Source organism: Rhinatrema bivittatum, chromosome 13, assembly GCF_901001135.1.
Source record: "Rhinatrema bivittatum chromosome 13, aRhiBiv1.1, whole genome shotgun sequence".
NCBI lineage: Eukaryota > Metazoa > Chordata > Amphibia > Gymnophiona > Rhinatrematidae > Rhinatrema > Rhinatrema bivittatum.
Window position 1 is genome coordinate 59,341,597 of NC_042627.1, and position 20,642 is coordinate 59,362,238.

The 20,642-nt window shown below is 43.8% G+C and overlaps 1 protein-coding gene across 1 annotated transcript in view; it reads right to left on the reverse strand.

Annotated features, from left to right (window-relative positions):
- Positions 1–20,404, reverse strand: part of LOC115074739 (probable phospholipid-transporting ATPase IM) — a 126,248-nt gene extending 105,844 nt beyond the window's left edge. The window contains exons 1-2 of the mRNA XM_029574501.1: positions 20,283–20,404; positions 3,463–3,545 (exon numbers count right to left, since the gene is read on the reverse strand). The gene's annotated coding sequence lies outside the window, so the exon portion shown is untranslated. The remainder of the gene's footprint in view (positions 1–3,462; positions 3,546–20,282) is intronic.
- Between the last annotated feature and the right edge of the window lie 238 nt (positions 20,405–20,642).

Consider the following 20,642-nt stretch of genomic DNA (forward strand, 5'->3'; position numbering starts at 1 on the left):
TGTATTCGATGGGGGGAGAAAGGCTGATGTGCACGGAGCAGCAGAGAGACCTTGGGGTGATAGTGTCTAATGATCTGAAGTCGGTGAAACAACATGACAAGGCGATAGCTAAAGCCAGAAAAATGCTGGGCTGCATAGAGAGAGGAATATAGAGTAAGAAAAGGGAAGTAATTATCCCCTTGTACAGGACCTTGGTGAGGCCTCATCTGGAGTACTGTGTTCAGTTCTGGAGACCGTATCTCCAAAGAGACAGAGACAAGATGGAGGCAGTCCAGAGAAGGGCGATCAAAAAGGTGGAAGGTCTTCATCGAATGACTTATGAGGAGAGATTGAAGAATCTAAATATGTACACCCTGGAGGAAAGGAGGAGCAGAGGTGATATGATACAGACTTTCAGATACTTGCAAGGTTTTAATGATCCAAAGACAACAACAAACCTTTTCCGTCAGAAAAAAATCAGCAGAACCAGGGGTCACGATTTGAAGCTCCAGAGAGGAAGACTCAGAACCAATGTCAGGAAGTATTTCTTCTCGGAGAGGGTGGTGGATGCCTGGAATGCCCTTCCGGAGGAAGTGATGAAGACCAGAACTGTGAAGGACTTCAAAGGGCGTAGGATAAACACTGTGGATCCATAAAGTCTAGAGGACATGAATGAAGAGTGGGTGGCTCGCGGGAATGACGGATACTACCTGGAGATAATACTCTTATTTAATTAACATACACACGGTTAATGCGACTCCAACATTGCTCTAAGCTTCAACGGCAAGAGGAAATGTGGAAAAAAGGATTTGCATTCACAAAAAAGCAGGGAGTAGCTTGCTTGTTATGGCAGATACTACCCCAAACCAAATAAGCCTGATACTTCACTTTCAATGCATATCCAGCATAACTCTCTGCTTCAACGGCAGGGGAGAAAGACTGATACTTCACGCATATCCAGCATAGCTCTCTGCTTCAACGGCAGGGGAGAAAGTCTGATACTTCACTTTCAATGCATATCCAGCATAACACTCTGCTTCAACGGCAGGGGGAATGAAGAAAAGTAGATCTATATACAGACAACAACCAACAAGGACTGAATTACATAGTCTGGGTAAACAAATAAGCATGGGTGTAGCTTGCTTATTGCGGCGGTTACTACCCCTAACTAATTAAGCTAGATATTTCACTTAGATGCAGTTCCAACACTGCTCTCTACATTAATGGTAGGGGTGGAAGGGAAATAGAACCAAAAGATTACTAAGAGCCAAGAGTAACAGATAAGTAAGAGAAACAAAAAGTGCGAAACTTGCTGGTCAGACTGGATGGGCCGTTTGGTCTTCTTCTGCCGTCATTTCTATGTTTCTATATGAAAACTTGAAGAGTAGTCAAAGATTTTTCAGCTGCGATTCAGTGCCATTTTTGAAGAGTCGTGCACCTGGGGTGCGGAAAGCCAAAAGAGCTGTTTGTGATGGGGGGTGAAAGACTGATGTGCCCGGACTGAGAGAGAGACTTTGGGGTGATTGTGTCTGGCAATCTGAAGCCAGCGAAGCAATGTGACAAGGTGATAGCTAAAGCCAGAAAGATGTTGGGCTGCATAACTAGCAGGAAACGAGAAATGATCAGATCCTTGCTGAGGCTTCACCTGAAGTAACATGTTCAGTTCTGGAGACTGTATCTCAAAAAAAGACAGAAACAGGAAGGAAGCGGTCCAAAGAAGAGCAGCCAAAATGGTGGGGGTCTGTGTCAGAAAACCTACAAGAAGAGGCTGAAGGATCTAAATATGTTTACCCTGGAGGAGAGGACGTGCAGGGGAGATAGGTATCTGAAGGTCTGTATCCTGACATATTAACGATGCACATACTTCCAGCCTTTGCCATTGGGAAAAAATCAGTAGAAGAAGGGGTCACAATATGAAACTCCAGGGGGACAGACTCAGAACCAATGTCAGAAAATATTTTTTCATGGATAGGATGGCAGGTGCCTGGAATGCCCTTCTGGAGGAGGGAGTGAAGACGAAAACAGTCTAAGAATTCAAAGGGGCGTGGGATAAAAACTGTGGATCCCTAAAGGCTAGAGGATGGGAATGAAGAAAAGGGTGCATGGGGGTAACTTGCTGGTGCGGTGGTTACTACCCTTAACAGAAGGCAGGGAGATTACTACCCTTAACCATAAGCCTTGATGCTTTTTGATGAAACTGCAACATTGCTCTCCACTTCGATGGCAGGGGGGAAAAGGGGAATGGATTCAAGCAAATCAACAAGAGCCCCAACTTTCATGGTCTGGGGTATTGATAAGCATGGAGTGGCAGCTTTTACTCGTCTCACCACCTGAACAGGATGGGGAGGGGGAACAGAATTGGATTCAAATGACAATCAATAGGGACCCTGACTTTTACGGTCCGGGGTACTGATATGCAGACTTAAGGGAAAAAGAGCAGGACTGCGTCTAATGCCAAACCCATATGCACAGCACATCAAGCAGCACTGTCTGAAATGTCAAGGCAGCTCATCACTCAGTAAAAATGTTACTAGCAGTAATATTTTGTAGGCTATCATAAGGATTGGGGATAACTGCACAGAGCGGCAGCTACTACTCTTAAGAGAAACATGGGGGGTAATCTGCACGGAGTGGCAGTTACTACCATAAGAAACTTCCTGGACAGATTGAATAGACCATTTGGTCCTTTTCTGCCGTCATCACTAATATTAGTTTCATAGACATGTCACTAGTTACATAGGTTACTCATTTCAGAATATGTCCATTGATACAGCAAGATTCTGCTTGCACTCTTGCTCATATAGCATCCCTTGAATTATAAACCTACAGCCAACATGTGCAGCAAGACCAAAAGATGCTGTCGAGTCAATGGCTTGTACTACTACTACTACTACTACTACTGACATACAACGTTAGACTTGGAAACCTCTTAAAGGTGCTCCATTATTTTCACAAAGCTCAGAATAAATAAAAAATTAATATTAATATGTTGATTTTGAAAAGCTAGCATCACAATGGGGCTCATCGAGATTTGATGTGCTAATATGAACCATTATGAGACGTTAAGGGATCACGTACTGAACAGAAGTGAGACAGAATAGTCAAAGGCTCAACATTTAAGGGGCCTGTAGAATAAGCATCTTCTCATGGACACAAAATGGAAAAAAAGCCTTTAATACAAGAGGCCCAAAATGACTTGTTCTCTGCCAGGTGGATTGTACTTGAAAATTTAGCATAAAGTCTTAAAAATGGAAAACGTGTTGAATTTGGTTGGCCAGCTGTGTTGCTCATGTGGTTACAGTATAAATACAAAGAAGTTCTACTTTCATAATGGGATAGCAAAACTCCACCACCATCCGAACTAGACAACTTCTGCTGGCCTTTACCAGCACTGGGAGGCAAGGTATATTTCTCCAGCAGCAGGTAACCTCACAGCATGCTCATTGGGCTGAAACCTCTATTGCCATGCGTTTCTCCACTTACCACAACAGCACGGCTGGCTCCGGCTCCTTCCAATCTCTTTCATATCACACCAAAAGAAAATCATTTTTCAAACTGCAGATACTCTAAAAGAGAAGATGCAAAAATGTTTCAATGTAAAGTGTCGTTTGCATAGCTTCTTCAAGAGAAAAGTCATTCCGGGGTAAAACAGTTACAAAAGCATCAGCTCAACACAGAAGCAAACTATTCACAAATGAAATGCTTCTTTTAGAGAGTCGTGTCGGATTTGAGCTCTTAGAGGCACATCTTCTTGTGCTCTCATTTTCATACCAGTTTTGCTTTTTTCTTGCATTTATTTTCTTATTTTTAATTCAGCCTTAAAATTTAAGCATTTTTGAGCTGGGTTTAGATCTTCCATATTTTACAATTAATAAATTACCTTTTTTTAAGCACATCCTAGCACTAGACCTTGTGAATCTCAAACCATTGTCAATCAAGGTAGGCTGTCATCATCTTGCATCATCATATACCATGAACCCACTGGTGCAGCACTAACGAGCAACTACCACAGGAAACAAGATGAAGTCACCAAGAAACAAGCCAGGTGACTCCAGGTCACCATCTGGCAGAGACCTGAGATACAGAGCGCTCTATGCAGGTACAGGAAAAACTTATTAAAGTGTTTACTTCATTGATTTATTTTCATCTATAGAAGACCCAACCTATAGCTAGCTAGCCATGACTTGTAGGGTTGTTTTAGAGGAGGTGGGGGGAAAGGAAGAAAGCATTTGCTCAGGATTGCGGGCCATTTCTCAGCTGGGTGCTATGGCACTGGGGCTCCTTCTGGAACACGGCAATCATGGTGTCACGGTTGCACGATGACTGGAATGCCCTCTCCCCACGGGGCCATGTATGCTGATTCCACAGCATCGCCAGCCCAAACCTGCACTGCACTATCACTGGGCCAGCCCAAGTGACTTGGGTTTAAAGGGGAATTGAACTGCTAGAGAAAAGTAAAGGGATGAAAATGGTAGCCCAAAATAAAATGCCCTTTAAAGAAAATGAACCATGCCAACATGCCCAAGGAAAGGGCTAAGTAGTCCCAAAAGCTTGTAGCTTGTTTGCCCAGCCAAAAGGTGTCAATGCCCGGTTACGTTATTGGCTTTCTTTATCATATTTTATTCTCAGACAGTGGTCCACATATTGTTTGGGGGGTTTTTTTTCATTTGCAAATAAAATGTTGACTGGGTGAAAAAGGACCCTCCCTGCAAAAAGAGATTCTGTTGTACCAGCATCCGAGGGCCCTGACTTTTAAGCATGAGGGTAAATACCTCATGCACAGTGCAGCAGATACTGGCATAAGCTTGCTGGGCAGACTGGGAGGGGGGAGGGATCATTTGGTCCTTTTCTGCCGTCATTTCTATAAGTCCATTTGAAAATCAGAGTCAAAAGCCATTTTAGTGTGATAGATTCCTGATCCCCTGCACGTCTTCACTACTTTTTCGAATGCCTTTCCTCCAGATTTTGGAGACCTAGCAGGATACAGTTCTTTTCTGAGACCACCTGTCCCATCAGCAAAGGAAGATGAGTTCTTCCATGCAAACTTTTCAGGCTGACATTTTCTTCCAAACGACCGCTAATGCAGAGATCTAGTGCAAGGAAACTGCAGTGGCTGCCATCTCTTCTCTCTAAGCAGAGGTACAAAACAGAAAAGCAACGCCGATTCTTCAGGGCACCGCCACAGTCACTTCATTGAAAACTTAGATAGCCAGATATCTTTGAATACTGGGCCCAAATGAATTTAGCTCCACTGGAGGTAAATCGTCAACAAATACACAGGCTGTCCAGGGAAAGAGATCAATCAACCATCATCAGGATCAATGAAAAGTCAGATAGCACTGTTCAGGAACATCGCAATCAATGCCCGCCTAAAAAGCTAGGATTTAAGTAATATTTGAAAGGTTCACAAATTCCCAGTCAAACATATGCCAATGGTGCACGAGTTCCATAATTTGGGTGCCACTCCAGAAAATGTTAGATTCCGATACTTGCAAACTTAATTTGTTTCATGAAGAGGACTCCAACAGAGCTTGTGATGCAGAGAATATAAAAAAAAAGAAAAAAAAGTCGATGTACAAGATTTGAAATGGTCACTGAAATAAGCTGAGAAGTGGCCTAGTGGTTAGAGCAGTGGGTTGAGAATCAGTGAAGCTAGGGTTCAAATCCCACTTCTCCCACTGGCCTTTCTTGTGACCTTGGGTAGGTCATGAATAAACTTACCAGTCTGTGGGAAAAATGCCCTTAGACTGCAGTACCTTTGGGGACAGAGAAATAACTACAGTATCTGAACGTAACATACCTTGATCTACCAATAAAAAGCTGTGGGCTAAATCAAAATAAATACATGGAAATAAAGGCATGATTTCCTGAAGAGATGGGATGCTTATTTACAATCTTTATCACCTAAAGCTCAAGTTTAATTTTGAATGATATGCCAACATAGCAAAGAAGTAGGAGATGGAATTTTTACTGTTAGGGGCATAACATTTTATCATATTATGTTTTGTTCTCTCTGATAAAAAGAGTGGGATGGGTGGAGGAGAATATATGTTGCTGCTGGAAATATGAAAAGATGTATCTTAAGACCTGTTGTATATTGCCTAGTGATGAGCACATCTTTTGGGCGATTTTTTTGTAGGACTGCATGTTACGGGTCTTGAAATGCAAATAAAAAGTTTGAAACTAGAAATAAATGCATAAATAAGATAATACATTACCCTTAAATCCTTTGAAAGTAAGTACTAAAAACTCTTATGTTTATTTATAAACTGCTTCCCCAGCTTTCGAAAAGTCACTCAAGGTGGTGTACAACATTTAGAAAAAATGCTGCAGTGTACAATTTAAAAAATAAACATTTAAAACCACAATAAAACATATCTCCAAGTTTTTATACAGAAGCCAGAAATCCAGCCTAAGCCAGAGTCCACTATAACAGATCCCAGTACCAGGGAAATAAATATGCCTTAAGATGTTTTCTGAAAGCCAAGAAAGAGATTCTTGCTTCAAAGCTTCCAGAAGTTTATTCCAAAGAGACCAATGACTAAAACAGAATAAACTCAAAGACAAGCTCTGCCAACCTCTTTACTTGCTGGAATCTGCAGGTGCACTTTGATCAGATCGAGGCATACCGGACCGGAATCTCTAACTGAACGAAAGATCAAACGCAGGATCTTCAAATGACCATGGATAGCCAGTGACGAGAATGTAATAATGGAGGGGCAGTTACACATCTTGAGCAGCCAAAAATTAATCTGTCTGCAGCGTTTTGTACTACCTGCAGCCTGCTCATGAGTCTCTGAGGGAGTTCCACGTCCAGGCTGTTAAAGCAGTCAAGAAGCGAAACTACCACCAACAGAGCCACTGTTCGAAAGTGATGTCAATCAAGATAAAAATAATAAAAAAAAAAAAGACAAAGCTTTCTCACTGCCTTCATTTGCATTTCCAAGGTGAAACCACTGTTTACTGGAAATCCAAGCGATTTAAACCACAGGAGTTGCCTGTGCAACTTCGTAAACTTTACTGGCCAAGGCAGATAAAAAATAGAGCCATTTCCTCCTACTTTTAGAATCTATAGCTTTCATGTATGCAAAACAAGTTTATTTTGATGAAACCAATCACCAATAGCTCTCACATTTGGCTTGAGTTTTGCAACAATGTCATCTTGATTTGGCTTCAAGGGGTCCAACAACTGGACATCAGCAGCATACATACAACCTTTTAGGTCCAGCACGTGTAGAGGTCCCAAAGGCTTAACAAAGATGTTAAATTAAAGTAGGTATAAAGACGACCCTGAGGTAACGTGCATGTCAGATTCCTGGGAGCTGAAGTTATATCCTTCGCTTTAAAAAGTGCTGTACGATCTGCCAGAAATTAAGTCACTCTACTGTAACTCCAAGCTCTTCAGGCACATAAGATGACATCTGTGTTAGTGTTTGAGGTAGTTATGGGTGGATCCTTGGGCCGGTAGCAGATGACCACGCCCTGGGGGAAGATCACAAGAGGTACCACCGGTCAGGCTCAGAGTATGGAGAAAGACACACACTAATTCTTTTATTAGACAGTATATGGAACCAGAGGTGGCAGCAGTGAGCTGGAACGCCCGGCTGGGCTGTAGTCCCTCAGATACTGGAACAGTGATCCTGGATAGCTGAGCTGTAGAGAAACTGGACATAGTGAGTGGGCAGGGTATGCAGAGTTCAGGAACAGAACTCTTGATGGTAACACTCACACAATAGTTCCTTGGAAGCAGCCCAGGAGCTGGAAAGAAGTAGGCCCTCGAGGAGCGAGTACCTGGTTCCAGGGAACGCTCTGAGAGAGAGAAGGTAACTCACTGATATAGTAGGCAGCGATGACTTCCAGGCAGAAGTGGTATTCAGTAGCAAGTCCAGGAACGAAGACCCTCGAGGTGCGAGTACCGGTTCCAGACTGCGATCTGAAAAGAAAAAGAGAAAGCAAGGCCCCCGAGGAGCAGGTACCCCTGGTAAGTCCGAGGAGGCAAAGTAGCTTAGGTAGTGTAACCCCTTGCTAACTCCTTACTATATCTGGTGCGGATGACGTCACCTCAGAGGGACACCCCTGAGGTTCGAGCCACTGCTGTTACTTCGGTTGGGGCCGTGCCACGTGCACGCCCCTAGGCTCCGGGGAAACATGGCGGTGTGCAGCATCTAGCCGATCCGGGGACGCTGGAGGAGGACGGCAAGAGAACGCCGCGGCAGCCAAACTTCCAACAGGCTTAGAGGGAGTCGCCAAAGCGTTAAGGTGGGTGTAGTGGAGACATCGGGCAGTGACGGTCGCAACAATTTGTCCAATGGTCAACTAGCTCAAAAGCTGATGAAAGATCTAGCAGCACAGCCACAACTACTTGATTGCCCTGATCTATCCAACATAAAAGAAGTCATCATGCAATGAGACATGAATGGTCTCGATGCTATGACCTTTCGAAACCAACTTCAAAGACGGATAGACCATCAGGGTCCTCTAAAAATGAAGTCATTTAATTAGTCACCAGTTTCTCAATAATCTAATGAATTATTGGCTACTGGGTGATAGTTCTTATCTAAAACAATTTATTTTTAAATTGGAATAACTGAATTCTTAAGCCCAAGGGGTAAGCATCCAACCCTAGAGAAACATTTACCAAGTCAGCAGATGTTACAAAACCTCCTCAGAGAAATCTTTCATCATTATTGAAGGACAAGAGTCTGAAATACAAGTAGTAGGCCTCACTCCTGACAATGTACACATGTTCTGAGAAATTTCCTCAAAAACTTCCAAAGAATGAATATCTGAACCTACTACAGAAGTAACCATCATAAGCTCCTCATTAACAGAGAAGCTTTTGCCATCCAAAGGAATCAGACTAGCCTGCAGCTCAAACCCTTTGCACTGGAAATAGTAAGCAAAGAGCTCACAATTAGGCAAACTACTATACTTTCTGATAGGTGCAACCTCTCAGCCAAATAGCCTTTCTAGTACAAAAAATAGTTCATGAACATTGTTATTGGCTAATGTAATCTGTCCGCGGTAGTAATTTTTTTTTTTTTTAAACTTTCAAGGTCTCTGAAAGTAATGGTTTGCATCAAAGCTCCAACTCTATTTTTTTAACAGAAGAATCTCCACTGGCTAATCAACTTCTTTCTAGAAATTGAACTGATCTTTATAAAGAATGTGGTTCACCTGTACACCAGCCAAATTTTTTGGAACTTAATTTATCAACACCTGTGGTATAGTAACATCTAGGGCTTAGTTTACACTCAGGTTTCAATTCTCCACTAACTCTTCCATTGGAAAGGCATTTTGTGCTGCCACCCATGGAGAAAGAGGCATTCTAAATAAGACAGGATCAATTCTGCCTCTAGTAAGGCACGTTAACTGGAATGAAGCACCAGTATGCACATGAGCAGGAGCCAGGGACAGACTGGACGATAATATAGTGCAAGGTGACTGATAAAACTATTATTTGTAGCACTAGTTTACAGAGATGGCTAAATTGTTATAGCAATCAATCGATGCTTTCCAGCAAGTCAATAATTAGCTAAGAGAACAACTAATTTGACAAAACTAAATCGAAGATGGTATTGCACAGATAGGCAATGAAGAGTTTTCAACAGTTTGTTAACTTTGGCAAACTTCCTAGCACCTATCAGAAATTGGGCTGCAGCATTCTGAATGAACCGAAGATGCCAAACAAGCTTATTTGGAAGGTCAATGTAAACAGGATTACAATAGCCAAGAAGTGCAATTACAAATGCCTGAAAAGCAGTGGCTAAGGCAGAGGTATTAAACAGGGATCTGAAGTAATTGGGTAGCCAAAGTGATAAAACGTAGACTTTGCCACAGCTGAAATCTGGGCAGCAAATGAGTCTAATTTAATACCAAAGCTATGAACATGACCAGTAACACGGAAAATTACCCATTCCAAGACAATATTGAACTGGAAAAAAATGAAACCTGTCTTGGCTCCCCCAAACACCTCATTTTTTTCTGGGTTCAGCTTAAAAGCTTGTTGAATCTGCTATGACCTTATGCTCTCCAAGAATCCCTTTTACCCCCTGGTCATCTCATGGTCCAACTGACTCCCTTGCAGACGTCTTGCTTCTGTTGTACTACAAAACGTTTCTATTATTCATTTATGTCTTACTAGTAAGTTTCTCCTCAAATTCTCCTTTGACCTGCCTTATTCATGTTTTAGATCTCATTTGTCAATAAGTTCTTTCCTATTTTCCTTATTAGGTCCTGCAGTAGTTGTATTTATAATTCTCTCGCCACTGATTATGAATGATTTGATTAATTATGATCATTACTGCCAAATGGCTCCACCACTGTTACCCCTACGATTCCAGGGAGTCCCGGATATTAAGGAACGCCCCCCCACCCCCACTGATTCCAGGGAGTCCCGGATATTAAGGAACGCCCCCCACCCCCACTGATTCCAGGACCAGCTGCTCTATAAAGCACTGAGGAACCCCAACAGGCCCTGTTATTGGGGAAACTGTGTTTGCAGTTCTAGTCCCCTCTGTTTAGCATCTCTGGTAATTAATCTCGGTTAGCATTTCAAAGGCTGTTTCATCATCCTGGTCAGGTGAAGTGTAATACAACTCCTCTCCTATACTCTTCCCCCATCACATATGGAATTTCTGTCCCTAGAGTGCAGTTTGTTTCCAGAAGAATTTTATCATACTTGACTCTATGCTACTAGGTGTAGGCAACGCCAGTCATTGAGTGCTGCAAACGGGTTGGGTTTTCAGATTATCCACAGTGCATATGCATGAGAGAGATTTGCACATACTGCCTCTATTGTATGCAAATATATCTCATGCATATTCATTGCATATATCCCGAAAACCCAATCTGTTTGCAGCACCCGAGGACCGGAGTTGCCTACCCCTGCTTTAAATATACAGTGCCACTCCACTGCCAGTTCAATCTCATCTGGCATTTTGACCTATTTTGTGCTCTGTGTCACACTGTCCCATTGATTTTCCTCTTTCCACCGGGTCTCCAAAATAATCTGCTATGTCCTCAAGTGGCCACAAACAGGTCTGGTATTCAGGATGTCTATGATGAATATGCATGAGATATGTATTCATACAATGCAGATAGTGCATGCAAATGTATCTCATGCATTTTCATTATGGATATCCCGAAAACCAGAGCTGTAACCAGAGCTGTTTGCAACACTCGAGGGCCAGAGTTTACCTGTCCATGGTCTATACCTTTAACTAGTGGCATGCATTCTAACTCTCTGATCTTATTTTTTGGACTTCTGACAATGGCAGAGACATTCTTTTTATTCCCACTCTCAACCTGCTTATTATTAGCAGCTGGATCAGGTAATTTGGAATTATTCTTATTTATCTGCTCGTCATTTAAATCCAACTGAGTTACCTCAGCTTTTTCAACATCCTCTAATTTTCCTGTTTTAACACATCCTGTAAAAATACCTTACAGCAAACTATCAGGCCAATTCAGTAAAGTCCGCGGGAGGGTAGGCGCTAATTTCTGAAAGTAAAATGTGCGGCTTGGCTGCACATTTTACTTTCTGAATCGCACATGAATACCTAAGAGGGCCATCAACATGCATTTGCATGTTGAGGGCGCTATTAGGTTCGGCGGGTTGGACGCGCGTTTTCTGCCCCTTACTGAATAAGGGGTAAGGGAAAACGTGCGTCCAATAGCAGGCTAACAGTGCGCTCCGTCGGAGCGCACTGTACTGTATCAGCCTGTATGTGCTCCTAAGTGACTCGTTTTCAGTGGTTAGTACCAGCAGCCAGGGTCCATTCCTGTTAAGCTTAGCACCAGCAGTCAGGTTACATCCTATCAAAAAGGACTCCCTCTTCCCCAAAATTCCCCCAGTTCCTTCTGAATCTGAAATCCACCTCCCTGCACCATCGTCTCATCTAAGTATTGAGACTCCAGAGCTCAGCCTACCTCCGGCATCAGGGGCGGCTCAAGGCAATCTGCCGCCTGGGGCGAGGGATGAGATGGTGCCCCCCCCCCCCCCACTCACCCCAAAGGCAAAGTACAGGTCAAATCATAGAGAGGGTCATGGGGGCAGAGCGTCCCCTTGGAGTCTGGCCCTTCCGGTGACTGAAAATGCTACAGAAGGGGGAAAGGAAGGGTCAGAATTCCCAAAGACATGGCTGACAGTGCATCACTGATGATATTTCTTAGAAGCCGGCGACCCAGCTACGCTCCCAGGAACACTACAACCTGCCTCCCACATTTCCGCAGCATTTTCCCCCTGAGAAGTGGGAAATGGGTGAATAGTGTGTGGGGGGGAGAGGAGGTCAGTGTGTCACTCTCTCTCCAGGTCGGTGCAAGTGTATCAGGTGCATTAGGTGAACTTTACACTCTAACCCGCACCACACACAATTAAAAAAACTATGCATTTATAATAACAGATTGTACATGAAAAAAGATATTTATAGTCTTCCAAAGTAAAAATATCTCAGCAATATGTATATTATTTTACATGCACTGGTGCCAACCAGAAAACTCTGCAAAAAAGACATTTGTTATTAGACCTACTGTAAAATACATTTAATGTGGCCATAGCCCTCAGAAAGCCATGAGCAAACTGAATAACAATGATAATAAAATAAACCTATTATGATGTATTTTATGTTTACATTGTAATCTGCTTAGTACAATATGTTAGCTATAAGTGGCCTAGAAATATTTTAAATAAATAAACCTCCCATACCAAAACAGCACTAAATGCCACCACTCAAGCAGTAACAACCCTACCTTTGAAAAGACAACACTACAAATATGACACAGGTTCTAAAACACCAATACACCTCCTATTAGGAAAACAAAGTAAACCAGGCTGCTGTATCCCTACACAGAAACTGCATGCCAAGCAGACTATGTCCCTTTGATCACACATGTAGAACCCAGACGGATTGACACCACATATAAAATAAAATATAAACAAAAATGTGCAGACAAAACTGAACTGGAAACTGCATGAAGTCAGATCTGTATGCAGGCCAACAAAGGAAAAATAGAAACACCATCATTCCTCATAAAACAATAAATCAAGAAATATAACATTAATCATAATAGTAAAACTATACTGATAGAACAAATATTTCGGGGAGATCGAAGATGGCGTTCTGAAAGAAGGTCGGGTGAGGAAGCGCTCCTGTGCTGGAAGTTTTTCTTCAAAAAATGCCTCATACCAAGAGAAAAGGGAGAGTCTGGGTTGAAACCCCGACTGCCACCCTGTCTCAAACGGTAATAGAAGGCTTCTTCACGCCGCTGAATATGCCTCCGGGAGATGTGTCTGCGGTAGCCGCCGGGCTGGAGCAAATCCCAGTGGTTTTGGACCTGAATACGACCTTAAGCCCCGGAGCTCCCGTGGCGCCGAGCCATACACAACCCCTGCCTTCGGGTCAGAACGCTCAGCCCGTGGAGGTTGGTAGCAGAAGGCCCTATCGGGGCGGAAAATGTTGTAGAGGCAGGCCCGGTACCAGCGATTCCCGGAAACCCTCTGCGGCAACAGCTGAGTGAGAGCGGAGTGAAAATCTCCATCGCTTCACCATTGACATCAACGCCACAGGGGCAGGAAGGCATGGCGATGGCGGCCTTAGATGTTAGGCAGGAACGCCGTCAAGAAGGTCCGGTAAGCGTTATTCTTCCTGCACTTGTGGATCAAATGCAAAAAATAACATTGGAGAATGTTTGGACTGTATTACTAGAATTAAAAACCTCAATAGTGAATATTCCAGTATTTTGTTAGCTACACAGACCCAAATCCAAAGATTGGACCCAGTGGTGACTCAACATACTGAAAAGATAGAAAGTCTGCAAGAACAAGTTACTCAAATTAAGGTAGTTCAGACTGGATTAATACAAGCTGAAAAGATTAATACAAGAAAAATTGAGAATATAGAGAACCAAGCCAGGTATAAAAATTTGAGAATATTAAATTTTCCATGTGTAAAAATGATTTCCCTGTTGGAACAATTTAAAAAGTTCTTACTGGAAAATTTGCAAATATCCTCAGATGCTATTCCTCCTATTGAGAAGATTTTCTATATAAACTCTGGGAAGAAGACAGAAAAAGGGCAACAGAATATAGAGATACAGGCACAAGATATGGAAAATTTAAGAGTTTCTGGAACAGTCCATGGAAGAACAAATTGAATTTCGGGGATCTCTATGTATAAGATTTGTGTTTTCTTCAGACAGACACCATTGTAAGATTATTCTTGCGAAACAGAGAAAAACTTTATCTTGGTGAAAAAGTATGGGTTTACCCGGACATAACAAGAGACACGCAACTCCCCAGAAAGAGATTTCTTCAGATGGCCTAGAAAGTTAAAAACCTGGGAGCATATATGGTGATCCTTTATCCTAGTAAATGCGTATTAAAAATAAATACTCAAAGATATATGTATTTTGACCCGCAAGATTTGCGTAGATTTCTTGATTCACATGCTTCTTTAAATAATGCTACTTGAACCTGACACGGGATTAGGAAAATTGATGTAACCTTCTGATTTAATTATAATTATTTCTTGCTTGCCTTGAATTGGAATCTTGGATCTCCCATTTCCTTATAAATTGGATGTATAATCAAGAAATATTTCTTTATGTAAGAGTTAATATAAGGTATTCTAATAGTTTGGTTAATTGTGATTATATGAATTTTTGCATTGGCATGCATGTTTTTGCTGTTTATGTAAGCTGAAAATGAATAAAGAATAAATGGAAAAAAAAATATATTTCAAAATGGCTGATGAACAGGACATCAAAAAATGTTTAAATGTTCTAAAAAAAAAACAAACCACAAGACACATCAAATAACATTCATCAATTAAATTAATAAGAATAAAAAAAAAATTCATCCATACTCAATATCTTGATTTCCAGTCACCCTAAAATTGTTGTGGATTGGGGCGGGGTGTGTGTGCACAAACTTTATCCTCTCTCTCTCACACACACATACTCGCATGTCCATTCTCTCTCACACATACACTGTCACATACACACACATACATACATACTCTTATACACACCCATAACCTCTCTCTCTCTCTCTCATAGACACTGAAAAACTCCCAGGCTCTAAGACCCTCTCTCTCCCCCCACCATTCACACACAAGCTCTTACTCCTCCGTATTCTCTCATAATCACACACACCCTGTCACTCTCACTGGCTCCCTCACATACGCACAAACACCCAGGCAAGCTCCCATTCAATCTCACACTGCTTCCCCACCCCCCAGGCATGCAAATATACATTATCACACACACACAGACCCCCAGGCAGGCACCAATTCATGATCACACACACACACACACACACAGACCCCAGGCAAGCACCAATTCATTCGCATACACACACACACAGACCCCTAGGCAGGCACCAAGCCATGTTCACACACACAGGCAGGCACCTTGGGTGAGAATGGGGTTGGGACCACACTACTATGGCCCTGAATGTCTCCTCTGTCCGCCTCTAGAAACCAAAATCATTCTCCGAGAGCTAGGCCCTCATTACATGGGCTGCGCATAAACAACCTCTCCCCAACAGACAGATAATTGTCAGGGCCAGTTCGATTAAGCAAACTAGGCAGCCACTTAGGGGGCCAAAATCTGGGAGGACGGCAAAACCCTCTACCTACCCACTTTTAAGGCAGAGTGCCACAAGAAGGGAATGGTTGTACGGGGTGGAGGCAGAGGGGAAGCTGAGTGCTGGGCAGGTGAGTATGGGGTAGAGAGAGAGAGGCAGGGAGGATTCTGGTGCAGAGATGCTGGGGTGCTAAGCAAGGAGAAAGAGAAGGATGATGGGGAAGGGAAGAAAGAGAGATGCTAAGAGGGGGATAAAGAAAAGGGATGCTGAGCATGGTTGCCTCTGAGCACACAGATCTTGAACCCCAAGCACCCAACAAAACATAGCGAGCACAAGAAATCACAACATTATTTGCATTACACTGGTTCAGAGGGCACAGATCTGAACCTGGACTATAAAAAGTTGCAGAAAAAGAATTTTTTGCACACGCAGTCTTTCAAAGATTTGAGTGAACACTGGTGCTGAGCATTGCGGAGAGGAGGAAAAGGGAAGGGGTGCAGGACTTGGCAGAGAGTGAAAGGAGAGTGAGAGCTGGATGCTGAGTGGGGCAAGAGGCATTCCCTCTTGTGCAGAACTGTGTAACGGAGAAGATGGCTTAGGGTATCTTTGTACCAACCCCAATAATTGCATACGGGGCAATCAGTGCAAAAGATTGGATAGCCCCCATCCTGCTACTGGACTGTTTGTGCATCTTTGCTTTTATTATTATGCAGTTATTAGGTTAGTAATTTATTTTCTGAGATGTAATACAACTACCCTCTCAAGGGTTTGATGCTACTCAGGTTTAATAAGCCTCCTCCCCTAGTCTAACTCTCATGGCAGTCCAGCTCTTAGCAGCTCACTCTGTGCCCGGGTAATTACGCGTGGTTTTCCTCACTAATCTTACTCATGTACACAGTAAACGCGTTTAGTGAAGAAAAAACACCCACACATACCTGTCAATAACCCATGGCAGATTTTGTGCCAGTGCATGCAAATGGCACATAAAGGAGGTAATTATCTAGTCACGGGTCACACAGGGAGCAGTGCTAGTGGGGAGATTGGTTAGTGCGGGTTTTCTTAGCGTCTGGGTCAGGGCAGAAGTTAAGTGAAAGTGCCTGTCTGGAGGCCCCGTTACTCACAAGAACATAGAAATTGCCATGCTGGGTCAGACCAAGGGTGCATCAACCCTACCATCCTGTTTCCAACAGAGGCCAAAACCAGGCCATAAGAACCTGGCAATTACCCAAGCACTAAGAAGATCCCATGCTACTGATGCAATTAATAGCAGTAATGGTAAACTTGATTAATAGCAGTTAATGGACTTCTCCTCCAAGAACTTATCCAAACCTTTTTTGAACCCAGCTACATTAACTGCACTAACCACATCCTCTGGCAACAAATTCCAGAGCTTTATTGTGCGTTGAGTGAAAAAGAATTTTCTCCGATTAGTCTTAAATGTGCTACTTGCTAACTTCATGGAATGACCCCTAGTCCTTCTATTATTCAAAAGTGTAAATAACCGATTCACATCTACTTGTTCAAGACCTCTCATGATCTTAAAGACCTCTATCATATCCCCCCTCAGCCGTCTCTTCTCTAAGCTGAACAGCCCTAACCTCTACAGCCTTTCCTCATAGGGGAGCTGTTCCATCCCCTTTATCATTTTGGTTGCCCTTCTCTGTACCTTCTCCATCACAACTATATATTTTTTGAGATGCGGAAACCAGAATTGTACAAAGAATTCAAGGTGTGGTCTCACCATGGAGCGATATAGAGGTATTATGACATTTTCCGTTTTATTAACCATTCCCTTCCTAATAATTCCTAACATTCTGTTTGCTTTTTTGACTGCTGCAGCACACTGAGCTGACGATTTTAAAGAATTATCAACTATGATGCCTAGATCTTTTTCCTGGGTGGTAGTTCCCAATATGGAACGTAATATCGTGTAACTACAGCAAGGGTTATTTTTCCCTATATGCAACACCTTGCACTTGTCCACATTAAATTTCATCTGCCATTTGGATACCCAATCTTCCAGTCTTGCAAGGTCCTCCTGTAATGTATCACAATCTGCTTGTGATTTAACCACTCTGAATAATTTTGTATCATCCGCAAATGTGATAACCTCACTCGTCGTATTCCTTTCCAGATCATTTATATATATATTGAAAAGCATCGATCCAAGTACAGATCCCTGAGGAACTCCACTGTTTACCCTTTTCCACTGAGAAAATTGACCATTTAATCCTACTCTCTGTTTCCTGTCTTTTAACCAGTTTGTAATCCACGAAAGGACATCGCCTCCTATCCCATGACTTTTTAGTTTTCTTAGAAGCCTTTCATGAGGGACTTTGTCAAACACCTTCTGAAAATCCAAATACACTACATCCACCGGTTCACCTTTATCCACATGTTTATTAACCCCTTCAAAAAAATGAAGCAGATTTGATAGGCAAGACTTCCCTTGGGTAAATCCATGTTGACTGTGTTCCATTGCTGACATTAACTCTGCTGAGCTTCTTTAAACTCCCTTCATTTCCTGAAGAGTTTTCCGATGTCAGGTTGTGGGTCTGTGCGGCCTTTTCCTCACCTGGTACCCAGGGCTTACTGATCAGGACTGCTTCTACCACTTTGGTGGCTTTCGGTCCTGGTGCAGGCCCCGGCAACACTGCTGCGGCTCTGGGCGCTGTCAGCACTTGTCTGTAGCCCCCCCCCCCCCCCCCCCCCCCCCCCCCCGAGATCACCCATCCTGGCTCCTGCTCTCTCCCAGCGGCTGATCCATGCCAAACAGCCCCGGGCACCCGGGGAGGCTAAGGCTGCACGGACACACAACCACACAAATGCCAGCAATGGAGTAAGAGGGCCAGAAGGAGCTGAAACAATTTATTTTCAAATAACACGGAGCTGATGTAATCAGCAGTTAAGTTAGAAATACCCCTTGCGAGTCTGCAACATTTTTTCAATTGCACCTCTTGTAATGCAGGCTTTTCCCACGGCTTTCTGCATGGGGGCTTAGGTGGGTATCAGTGGGCAAAAAATTGGACTTGCACACGGTTTTTTGCATGCATCTAATATGCATGCTGTTCCCTTATTACACCCACAGACGCGCCTGCTTTTGCCATGTGTGCTAAAAAAAAAAAAAAATGCAGAAAATTTGCACCAATTTCAGCGTGAGTCTTATTACATTGGCCCCTCTGTCAGAAGCTCTCTCCATCCAACAAGAGGGCTGTCATGCAGAAAGATTCAAATCTACTCCAGGCCACAGCTCCATCTTCTGCCTTATCTAACTAATCAGCCACAAAATATCCAGCTGAGGTATCTTTAAATTTTCTTTATTCGTTTTCCAACAAACATGCAACAACAGCAAAGGCACAACAACCAGGTTCGAGCCCTGCCCATAGTCTCGTGTCCTATGTTCACAGTACAACAACATCCCCCTTAGCAACCCTTCAGTAAACTCTTTCCCCACAGATGGCACAGTTCTTACTGCCATTTCTTCGGCTCCAAAATTATCAGTCTCCACACAAAAAGATGTTATCTAACTTGTTTCAGTCTTAGCAAAGCTGGAAGCACAGGCAAATCTAAGCAAGCCCTCATGTTTAATTCAAGCTAGCAATACTTAACCGAGGACTTCCCAAACCTGACCTGGTGACCCTATAGCCAGTTTTATGGATATCCACAATGAATATGCATGAGAGAACTGCTCAGACACTGGAGACTAACCATGTGTAAATTTAGCCTGAAAATCAGAATGACTGTGGGGATCACCAGGCCATGTGTGAGAAGCAATGGTTTACCTTGTTATTTTAACCCTAGCTTTTAAATTCCGGGAATATAATGGAGATGCTGGGCATCCAGAAATCTAACACTGATGCATAGCATGAAGAAATCTGCAAAGCACCAATCATGCATGCAGCAAGTTTTATGTTCCTGTGAGAAAGGCCTGCAGAGTCCACTGTGGCAGCTTGCATTAAAAAAAAAAAAAAGAGCCATCAACATCCCAAAGAGGTGATTTAGGACCATGGAGCTATTATTTCTGACAGTGGTAATTTTCTTTAAAAAAAAAAAAAAAAAAAAAAAGGTACAGGGCCAGCTCCAACAGGGGCCTCCACGTATTCGCACAGGATAAAAAAAAAAACGAAGCAAGTTCAAAAGGGTACCAGGTTGGCGACTTGTCAGAAAATCACCACCGATTTTCTGTCGGAAACTAGTGGGTTGTTCTTTAGTGGAAGAGTTGGGATTGTGTACAGACAGCACTATGGATTTTGTCTGTATCTGGGAAGGAGGGCACCATATGATTTGCAGCAATTAAAAAAAAACAAACGACAGACAATCTGATGCAATAATAGTAGGAAACGCCAGAAACCCCCCAGAAGAAACGGGGCCTCCTGACTTGCCCAGCGCTGCAGACAATAACACAGGTGTTGACGCTGCTGCTGCTCCAGGCATGTGAAGCCTCGGACCCCAGGTCCCCTGCAAGGAAGCTGCAGCCCTCCTGCACCCCACGTCCAGCCACGGAGAGGGGGGGAGGGGGAGGAGGGGACCCCGCCCGGAGCAAGCTCTCAGCTCGCCCGCAAAGTGCAAAGGAGGAGAGCAACAAGCGGCCACCGGAAAGCCCGAGCCGCCGGCGCCGCCCAGCGCGGCAGGGATCCCCCCCGCCCCCAGCCGCGCTCCACGCCGGGCAGAGCCCCCCCCCCCGGGCCGGCCCCCGCCCCCGAGCGGAGGCACTTACCGCAGAGGAGACCGTTAGCCGAGCGCTCATGGTCTGGCAGGCAGTGAGGGGGAGGGAGGGAGGAGCCGGGGACACGGAGGCTGCAGGGGCTGGGAGGGAAGGAAGTCAGGCACGGAGGAGGAGGAGGACCCGCTCGCCAGGGGAGGGCAGAGGCAACCCCCCCAGCCCCTCACCTTTCTCTGCGCTTTGAGGGGCTCGGGCTGGAACTTTCTAGGGCGCGCTACCAGCCCGAAGATCAATTTCCAACTTTCGGTGGAGGGGATCTCTGAGGGAGCGCGGGATGGGCCCCGGGGGCTTTGCTCTGCCCTCATCTCTCTGGCAGCTCGTGTTATTTTATTTCTCACCCCGAACATCATTTAG